Raw genomic sequence first — 10,730 nt, 5'->3', positions numbered from 1 at the left:
CATCACAACAATGGGGGGCAAAGGATGAGGTAATGATGAGGAAGAGAAGGAAGAGGAGGAGTAGTAGGAGGAACAGCAGGAGGGGAGGAAATTCTTCCATTTTAACGATGGTGATGATGAAGGAGAGGATGTGAATGACAAGCCCACCCAAAAGTCTTTGCAGCAAGGTCAAATGCCTTTTTCCTCTGTCCGAAACCCCTCCAACTCACCCCTTGCATCACTTGCTTCTTCACTCCTAGGCACCAGGTCAGATACTGTTACCAGAAAATGGGTATTAGATAGTGTTAGTGAGGATGTGGTATTGGGTAATTCAGAGTATGAGAAGGCTGCTCATGGGTACTCACCTGAAATGATGGACGTCTGAGGAACATCACACCTACATGCAGGCTTTGAGGTCAGTCTCTGAGGATGTGTGTCAACTGATAGTTGTGAGTCCTCAGTCCACAGCCCTAATTTGTGGCAACACAAGGTAAGTTTTTCCTTCATTGTAGGAATCTATGGAGTCTGTGGAAACTGCACTGGAATAGCAGTCCCCATCTTGGAGGTAGCTTGAGACCAGTGAGTGCGTCTCCCTCCACGGGGGTGAAATTTGTTTTGGGCATAGCTTAAAACAGGCAACAGCGCATCAGCAGCCCGTTTTACACTCCAGCTGATTTACTTTTCCATTGAGTTCAATAGGAATTTATAATGGTAAGAAAAATAAAGACAGAATGTATGACTTTGAAATGGGGACTGAGTTATGCCTGTGTGCTGTGGAGCAATTATCCTTCACCCTCTAACCCCGCCTCACCTCAAGACTACACTTGGTTTTTACTCGCCATGTGCAGATCAACTAGTAATAGGTTAAAATTCTTGAGACTTCTTTTTGTCATTATATTTCCTATTGTCAGGAACTAGTAATGCTTTTGTGACATTAAATATATTATATGTATATATATATATAAAATTTATAATAACCTTCCCCTTACATAGGCAAGCAGATCTATCTGACCTCATATAACCTGTGGTCATCCTTCCTCTTGGTTATTGCTCTCATGGACACCATCCACACTACTCCTGCTTTAGTGCAATAAGCCAAATTAATATCCTCTAGTTTGATTCCAAAGTGCTAATTTTATTTAAAATAGATTAACACATCCATCAAAACAACGTCGTCCAAGTAAATTAAGTGTTTGTCCTCTATTATTGGCAACAGTCATTTCTAATTTATAGAATCATTGAATCACAGAATGGTTACAGCACAGAAGGAGGTCATTCGGCCCATCAAGCCTGTGCTGAAGAATAATCCAGTTAGTTCCATTCCCCCGCTCTTTTCCTGTAGCCCTGTGATTTATTTCCCTTCAAGTATATATCCAATTCCTTTTTGAAAGCCACGATTGAATCTGCTTCCAATACCCTTTCAGGCAACGCATTCCAGATCATAACTACTTGCTGCATAAAAAAAGGTTTTCCTCATTTGCCAATCACCTTAAACCTGTGTCCTCTGGTTCTTGACCCTTCCGTCAATGGAAACAGTTTCTCTTTATTTACTTTGTCTAAACCCTTCATGATTTTGAACACTTCTATCAAATCTCCTCTCAACCTTCTCTGCTCTAAGGAGAACAACCCCAGCTTCTCCAGTCTATCCATGTAACTGATGTCCTTCATCCCTGGAACCATTCTAGTAAATTTCTCCTGCATCCTCTTTAAGGCCTTCACATGCTTCTTAAAGTGCGATGCACAGAATTGGATACAATACTCCAGATGTGGCCGAACCAGTGTTTTATAAAGGTTCAATATAACTTCCTTGCTTTTATACTCTATGGGGGCTAAGTTGGTTAACTCCTGAATCTGGGCGCGGGCATTGTGATGTGCGATTAACTTGCGCCCGGTGGTTCCGATGCAGGCAACACAAGACATTTGTGCTGTTTCCTCACTTACCTGATTGTAGCGCAGCACTCAGGCCTAGCTGCAATGTTCTCACCAGCTTTGCACTTCTCACCAGCAGGGGGGGATCAAATATCGGGTGATTCGCTCGCACCTTTTAAAGGCAGCCTGCACCTTTTATTTGCAATATATAAGATACGGGTCCGCATGGAGTCTGAACGGAGATCAGATAGCGTACACGTAAAACACAGATACAGGTCCCGTCCCGATGTTTACAAATTGTTGAGTTATAGAAACATAGAAAATAGGAGCAGGAATAGGCCATTCGGCCCTTTGAGCCTGTTCCGCCATTCAATATGATCATGGCTGATCCTCTATCTCAATACCATATTCCTGCTCTCTCCCGATTCCCTTTGATGCCTTTTGTGCCTAGAAATCTATCTAGCTCCTTCTTAAATATATTCAGTGACTTGGCCTCCACAGCTTTCTGTGGTAGGGAATTTCATAGGTTCACCACCCTCTGAGTGAAGAAATTTCTCCTCATCTCAGTCCTAAATGCCCTACCCCGTATCCTGACACTGTGACCCCCTCGTTCTGGACCCCCAGCCAGAGGAAACATCTTCCCTGCATCCGGTTTGACTAGCCCTGACAGAATTTTATATGTTTCAATGAGAGCCCCTCTCATTCTTCTAAACTTGAGTGAATACAGGCCGAGTCGACCCAATCTCTCCTCATACAACAGTCCTGCCATCCCAGGAATCAGTCTGGTGAACCTTCGCTGCACTCCCTCTATGCAAGTATATCCTTTCTTAGGATAACTGCATACAATACTCCAGGTGTGGTCTCTTTTTTTATGTTAAAACATTGAATGAAGGTTACGTGCTACTAAATCCCACATACTCCAATCTGCACGCCAGACCTCACCAATCTGCCTATCTGAGTTTGTACTGGGCCTGCAAGAAAGCGTGCACTAGGGTTCTCTGCTGATGCACTACAGGCTTTGGTGCAAGAGGTGGACAGAAGGAGGGGGATCCTATATCGGCAAGGGGCCGAGAGGTAAGAGGCCTCCAGGCATATGCTCAAGAGGCAGTGGAAGGCAGTAGGGGATGAAGTCAATGCCAAGAGCATAGCACCACGAACATGGATGCAGTGCAGGAAAAAGTTCAATGCTTGGACACAAGTGGTCAAGGTGAGTGAGGTCAACTGTTAAGTGGCATATCGTACCAACTGCACCACTACCCACATCCCCTGCTCCATGCACCACACCCCGAATCACCCACCTACCAACAAACTCTTTCAATCAGTACTCAATTCTTCCAATCACATGCTGCATCTCACCCTCCGACATTACCACTATTGCAAGCTGCACACCCATAACTCGCAGGTCACATACACTGGCAGCTATTCAAAAATCTGGAATAAAAAAAAACTAGCATCAGTAATGGTGGCCATGAAACTACTGGATTGTCGTAAAAACCCATCTGGTTCACTAATGTCCTTTAGGAAAGGAAACCTGCCGTCCTTACCCAGTCTGGCCTAAATGTGACTCCAGACCCGCAGCAATGTGATTGATTCTTAATCGCCCTCTGAAATGGCCTAGCAAGCCACTCAAGAAGGTGGCTCAGCATCACCTTCTCAAGGGCAATTAGGGATGGGCAACAAATGCTGGCCTTGCCAGCGACACCCACATCCCATGAACGAATAAAACAAAAACCATGACAGGCACATCACCCAGACATCCTGCAGGACAAGCACTGACACACTTCTCACTTTATTACAGGAGAAGGTGGCACATAACAGGAGGCAACAAGTGGCTGTGGCATTTAGCCCCTCGAGTCTGTTCTGCCATTAAATGAGATCATGGTTGATCTGTGATCTAACTCCATATACTCGCCTTAGCCCCATATCCCTTAACATCCTTGGTTCACAGAAATCTATCAATCTCAAATTTAAAATTAACAATTGAGCAAGCATCAACTGTCGTTTGCAGAAGAGTGTTTCAAACTTCTACCACCCTTTGCGTGTAGAAGCGTTTCCTAACTTCACTCCTTCAAATCCTGGCTCTAAATGTTAAGCTATGTCCTCTTGTCCCAGTATTCAAGTATAGGAGACCTCCAAAAACAGGTACATTGGCTGGAGCATTGAGTGCCAAAATGGTATCTATCCCTTTGAATTAACGTTGCACATTGATCTAACGCACATTCTCCTTACTTTATATGCTGCCGGCATTTGTTACTGTGCCTGCATGAACCCCTTCATCAAGATGGCGTCCGGCGCATCTCAAGCTAGAAGCATGAGCACGCATTCCAGACGCCATTTTGGGACATCAGGTGGTCGCGTAGCACCTGAAAAACGGACGCTACTTGGCCGAATTTCTAGCCCAATGCCTCTAATTATAAAACCCAGAATCCCGTATGCTTTTTTAACCACTTTGTCAACCTGTCCTGCCACCTTCAAAGATTTGTGCACATATACCCCCGTTCCTTAGAATTGTACCATTTAGTTTATATTGCCTCTCCTCATTCCTCCTGCCAAAATGTATCACTTCATACTTCTCTGCTTTAAATTTCATCTGCCATGTGTCTGCCCATTCTACCAGCCTGTCTATGCCCTCTTGAAGTTTATTACTATTCTCCTCACTGTTTCTTACACTTCCAAGTTTTGTGTCATCTGCAAATTTTGAAATTTTATATATTTTGTAGTTTATATCAATGAATAAAAATGGGCTTCAAAAAATCCAGGCATCAACAAATTATCAGGTTGCCAGGGTAAGAAATTCCAGATGCCATTCCATATAGCTCCCACGAGAACAACAGTCCCAAAAAGCACCAAGATATCTGTGTGAAGATGTTCACAAATTTAAAGCAGGTTTACATAGGCATGATTTCAGGTATGAGTAAGTCAACTTGCTGACCATTGGAATTGTAGGTCATTAGATCAGAGGAGTAAACATAAGTCTAGTCTGTCTGGCCACATGGATGCTGAAACTGTAATTTAGGCCAAATGTACAGACCAGTGAAGTCTTAGACAAAATTGAACATATTTGTAAAACGGAGGCCACACACAGCATGCTGTAAACCGTGGAGCAGAAACAGGAGCCATTTTATTTGGGATGATTTCTGAGATTCTCTTCAATGAGCTGTAAATTGATTATCGGGACGTCGGGTGGGTTAGTGGCAAAATTGGCCGGAAATTGGGGCAGTGAGGTCTACTACCGAATCCCCTCTACCTCAATTTCCCTCTTCTTGTCTATGCTGGAACTTCTGCTGGCCGTGCCTTTCCTGCCCATTGCATGTAAATGCCATTGGAGAGGAGGGATGGGGGGGGGGGGGGGGGAGGGCAGCGCTGAGCCTCTTGTCCCATCTCCCTTCCGTCTGCTCCTGTTACCTTTGCTCTCCAGGACCACCTGGTTGAAGGTGGCAATACCTTCAAAGTGCAGCAATGGAGGGGGAAGGCCTAGTAGAAAACACCTTCCCCTCCAATCGCCTCCGCTCGTTTACCTGTGTCAGCTTCAAGCCTCTTCTGTCCCTTTAAGGTCCCTTGATGGCTCTTGTGCTGCAGCAGCATCCCTATTGCAGGTGTTCCCCTCAATGATGTGAAGCCTGCCGGGAGCATCTCCCCATACATGAGTAAGGAACTCCCAGTCAGGAAAATGGGTTGGGATTGCAGCAGTGACGAAGGGATGGGCAGAAGTCCTGCTCAGCCGGGACACGATCACAAAGAGGAAAATCCAGACAAACCCCTCATCTAATGAGAAGGTGAATTCTAGTGAAAGAAAAGCTTGGATAAATACAGAGGCAGACTCTTTAGGGTACAAATTCCAGTGGCACCCTTGCACAAATTCCAAATCCCAGGGATGGGCTCATTACCACATGAAGGGCTGGCACCTGCATCAGTAGCGGTGCAACAGGGGCACCCACCTCGCTGACTGCTTGGAATCTCAGAGTGGCACCCCTCCCCCCCCACCCCCGCTCCGAGAGGGGAAGTTGTAGGCTGATTGGGCTCAAGATTAAAGGCAGGAATTTTGACTTTCTTGTTTGCTCCCATTGCTGGCAGACCCACAATCCATTGGAAATCTATCCTAGAGAGATTGCAATTGTCACTGCGTGGTCCATATTTGGCCCAGAATGGCACCTATGTCTGCTATATGCAGGCTTAGGTACCCCCGTGCCAGTGGAGGTGTATCTTGTAGGATTCCTAGGATAGCCTGGAAAGGCCAGCAGACGTGCTCCTAAAATGCTTTTGGGATGTGGGGGCGTGGGCAGAAGAAACACCTGCCCTGCTTCGTTTGGAATTTGCTGTTTATGAACTGAAGGGGCAGTAACGCATGGATCTGGGTTCTGCTCCAAATTCTGGTGCCTCCACTACAACTTAATTCCACCCTAAGAGCAGAATTCCTGGGCTTTTGTTTTTATTGTTTCAATCATATCTGCTGACATGTTAATCAGTGCAGCTTCTAAAGTATTATACAATATAAGATAAATGTAAGGAATCTTTCGTCAGGAGAAAGCCTCCGAAAGCTTGTGATTTCAAATAAAACTGTTGGACTATAACCTGGTGTTGTAAGACTCCTTACATTTGTCCACCCCAGTCCATCACCGGCATCTCCACATCATGGCTAATATAAGATAAGGTATTATACGAAGTGCATTCTCTGCTTTGATTGAGGTTACTAAGGAACAGTAGCAGCTGACGTCCAAATGACAGAAGATGCAAATGATACGATAATTCTTTTCCAATTCAGTGCGAAGAACAGATTTTTCAAACGATGACCCCTTTCAGATATGAAGCTGCATTACAGATTTTACAGTTGTTAAAAAAACACCTGGGGACAGAAAATTGGTGGTGATGGGGGGGAAGGTAGAACAAGATTTTCTGCTGTGGCGGAATCTTGGGGCCAGGGCAGGAGTCCTGCCTGCCCCAGGCGACTGCCTCTGATCCCAGCTGATTCTCTGGGGTTAGGCTATTTTTGCATATTCTGGGCAGTCGGTGAATAGCTGCAGCATGCCCTGCTCGAGTGCTACAAGGTAGCGTGGGTGGCGGCCCCAAAAGGTTTTTAAAAAGAATTTAAATGCCTCGGTTCAGGCAATTGATCACCCTGCAAAGGGCACGGCGTCCCTTTAAACCTTTAAAGCCTCCCGCTGCCATAGCATCGCTGGATACCAGGAATGCACGGGTGTTCCTAGCGCCCGGTCTTGCTAGGGCGCAAATGGTAGGAAATAAGTTGGGTTTTGGATCCCCTTCAGTTGCAAGATATCCGCCCACACTCGCACTAAATATACTGTGGCGGAGGACAGCGGGGATCTCCCGAACATTCCCTATTGCATTCGGCTGGAATTCTGCTGATGAGCTGGCTCCAATCCAGCAGAAAATCCTACCTGCAGCCTCTTATTGAGGTTAAATAAACCCTTTATTATCGGTATCGAACTCTGCCGTGGATCTTAGAGAATGATTTATATGGCAAGTCACTCGCCAGTGTTAATAAGAACTATTGCGTTTGTGGAAGAAAAATGATATTTGAAGAGCTGTTCTTCTCAAATCGTGTGTGTTTACCACATCAATGGATCACAATTTCAGAAGCTGTTGTTTGCTTTAAAGTTGTCAATCCTCGTTATGAATTTTTGGAGTGTGAAGGAGATTTGTTTCTCCACTGAAATATCTTCGTTTTGCAGCTGTTCTCTACCATGCAATCCATCTTTAGTCAGAACAGCAGGGCATTAAGCTGAAGACTCCATCGTCACTACTCTTATTCAATTGTGTAGTTTTGCTGTCAGAAGATATGCTTTTCATGGGTTATGACCGACAGAGAGTTAGTGAAGTACTTGACTGAACTGAGATCTGATCAAACTCATCACAGATTTTACTTGGAGAGCGTATTCAGCACCAGCAGAGCTCAAACGCTATCAGCATTGTAACGCAAGATCAAAAGGGGCGATCATTAACATTTTGATTTGCAGTTTTTGCTTCAACTCCTGTAAAATTGTGCATTTATGAAGTCAAAACTGGACTGATATTGAGTCTGCAGATTGACACACAAGCTTCTCAGGAACCACAGACAACATAGACATAACCCTCTTAATATATTGCAAAAAATAAGGGGCACAGAAGGGGAGGAATTTTTGAAATGTGTTCAGGATAACTTTCTTGATCAGTACATTTCCGGCCCAACGAGGAAGGAGGCATTACTGGACTTGGTTCCAGGGAATGAGGTGGGACAAGTGGAGCAAGTGTCAGTGGGGGAGCATTTAGGGAGCAGTGATCATAGTATCACAAGGTTTAGAATATCTATGGAAAAGGACACAGACCACTCTAAAGTAAAAACACTCAATTGGATGAGGGCCAATTTCAATGCGATGAGAACAGATCTGGCCCGGGTAAATTGTAATCAAAGATTGGCAGGCAAAACTGTAATTGAACAGTGGGCGGCATTTAAGGAGGAGATGGTTCGGGTACAGTCTAGGCACATTCCCACGAGGCAGAAAGGTAGGGCAACTAAAGCTCCCTGGATGACAAAAGAGATAGTGAGTAAGATGAAATGGAAAAAAAGGGATGTATGACAGATGTCAGGTTGATAACACAAGTGAGAACCAGGCAGAATATAGAAAGTTCAGAGGGGAAGTGAAAAAGGAAATAAGAGGGGCAAAGAGAGAATATGAGAATAGACTGGTGGCCAATGTAAAAGGGAATCCAAAAGTGTTCTACAGGCATGTAAACAGTAAAAGGATAGTAAGAGGAGGGGTGATGGCCTAGGTACTAAATGAGTACTTTGCCTCTGCCTTTACCAAGGAAGAAGATGCTACCAGAGTCCCAGTAAATGAAGATATAGTTGAGATACTGGATGGGCTAAAAATTGATAAAGAAGAAGTACTAGACAGGCTAGCTGTACTTAAAGTAGATACATCACATGGTCTGGATGGGATGCATCCTAGGTTGCTGAGGGAAGTAAGGATGGAAATTGTGGAGGTACTGGCCATAATCTTCCAAACATCCATAGTGGTGCCAGAGGACTGGAGAATTGCAAATGTTACACCCTTGTTCAAAAAAGGGTGTAAGGACAAACCCAGCAATTATAGGCCAGTCAGTTTAACCTCGGTGGTGGGGAAACTTTTAGAAACGATAATCCGGGACAGAATTAATAGCCATTTGGACGAGTGTGGATTGATTAGGGAAAGCCAGCACAGATTTGTTAAAGGCAAATCGTGTTCAACTAACCTGATAGAGTTTTTTGATGAGGTAACAGAGAGGGGTGATGAGGGCAATGCAATTGATGCAGTGTATATGGACTTTCAAAAGGCATTTGATAAAGTGCCGCATGGTAGGCTTATCATTATGATTGCAGCCCATGGAATAAAGGGGGCAATAGCAAAATGGATACAGAATTGGCTAAGTAACAGGAAACAGAGAGTAGTGATGAATGGTTGTTTTTCGGACTGGAGGGAGGTGTACAGTGGTGTTCCCCAGGGGTCGGTGCAGGGACCACTGCTTTTCTTGATACATATTAATGACTTGGACTTGGGTGTAGAGGGCACAATTTCAAAATTTGCAGATAACACAAAACTTGGAAGGGCGGTAAACAGTGAGGAGGATAGTGATAGACTTCAAGAGGCTATAGGTAGGCTGGTGGCGAGGGCGGACACTTGGCAGGTGAAATTTAACGCAGAAAAATGCGAAGAGATATATTTTGATAGGAAGAACGAGGAGAGGCAATATAAACTAGAGGGCATAACTCTAAAAGGGGTACAGGAACAGAGAGATCACAAAACAGAGTGCACAAATTGTTGAAAATGGCAGGGCAGGTTGAGAAAACGGTTAAAAAAGCATAGGGGATCCTGGGCTTTACAAATAGAGGCATAGGGCTCGAATTTAGCAGGCCTGCGGGTTCCCAGCGGGTGGTCCTCCGGGAGCGTGGAAAACGCGGACGGTTAATCGCGTGCGTCCCCCATGCGATCGCGGGATAATTGGACCGATTAAGCCCTGCTTCCGGGTTCTCCGCTCCCCAGCTGCGTGCCGGCCGGCTGCGCATGCGCAGTGCCGTCGACGCGATGTAGGAGCTCCACTTAAAGGGGCAGTCTCCCAAAGCCCCTCCTGCTGCAATCATTAGGTTGCTGACGATGGCTCAGCCAAGGGGAAAGGCTGCGCCCCGTTTTTCCGACCTAGCGCTGCAGCTGATGCTGGAGGGCGTGAGGAGGAGGAGGGACATGCTCTTCCCAGAGGATGGACGCAAGTTCCCTGCCGCCGCAACCAGGAAGGCATGGGCAGAGGTGGCGGCGGAGGTGAGCAGCAGGGGCAACACCCCAAGGACTTGGGAGCAGTGCCGCAAGCGCTTCAATGGCCTGACTAGGTCTGGCAAGGTGAGTACACCAACGCACCCTCCCACAGCCCGTCCCCACCATCACGCCAAACAGATCACAACCCCTTCTGCACAGCCACCACTGCGCTCCATCAGCAATCCTCACAGCCACTCATTCACCATCCTCGCCGTGCACGCAAGTACCCACCGTCCCTGACCCCACCCGAACACTACCACACACCCCAATCCCCATGCAATGGGATGGGCACGTGGCCCACGCTTCCTCCCATCCGTTCCGTGCCACGCTCAACCCAACCACACCGATGCTCGATGCGTCTCACGATGCAAGACGCACCCACTCACACATCTGTGTTTTGCCTTCACAGGAGAAGAGGAGCAAGAACAACCGCGAAAGGGCACGCACCGGAGGTGGCCCGCCGCAAGTGATGGAGCTCACCGACGCCGAGGTGGAGGCGCTCGACCTTGCCCGCACGCCACATTGCCTGTCAGTCGCTGATGGCGAGTATGTCGCTGCCGAAACGGCCGGTATCGGAAAGCTGACACTCAACACCCA

Source organism: Heptranchias perlo, chromosome 4, assembly GCF_035084215.1.
Source record: "Heptranchias perlo isolate sHepPer1 chromosome 4, sHepPer1.hap1, whole genome shotgun sequence".
Classification (NCBI taxonomy): Eukaryota; Metazoa; Chordata; class Chondrichthyes; order Hexanchiformes; family Hexanchidae; genus Heptranchias; species Heptranchias perlo.
This window is presented reverse-complemented; position numbering follows the sequence as displayed.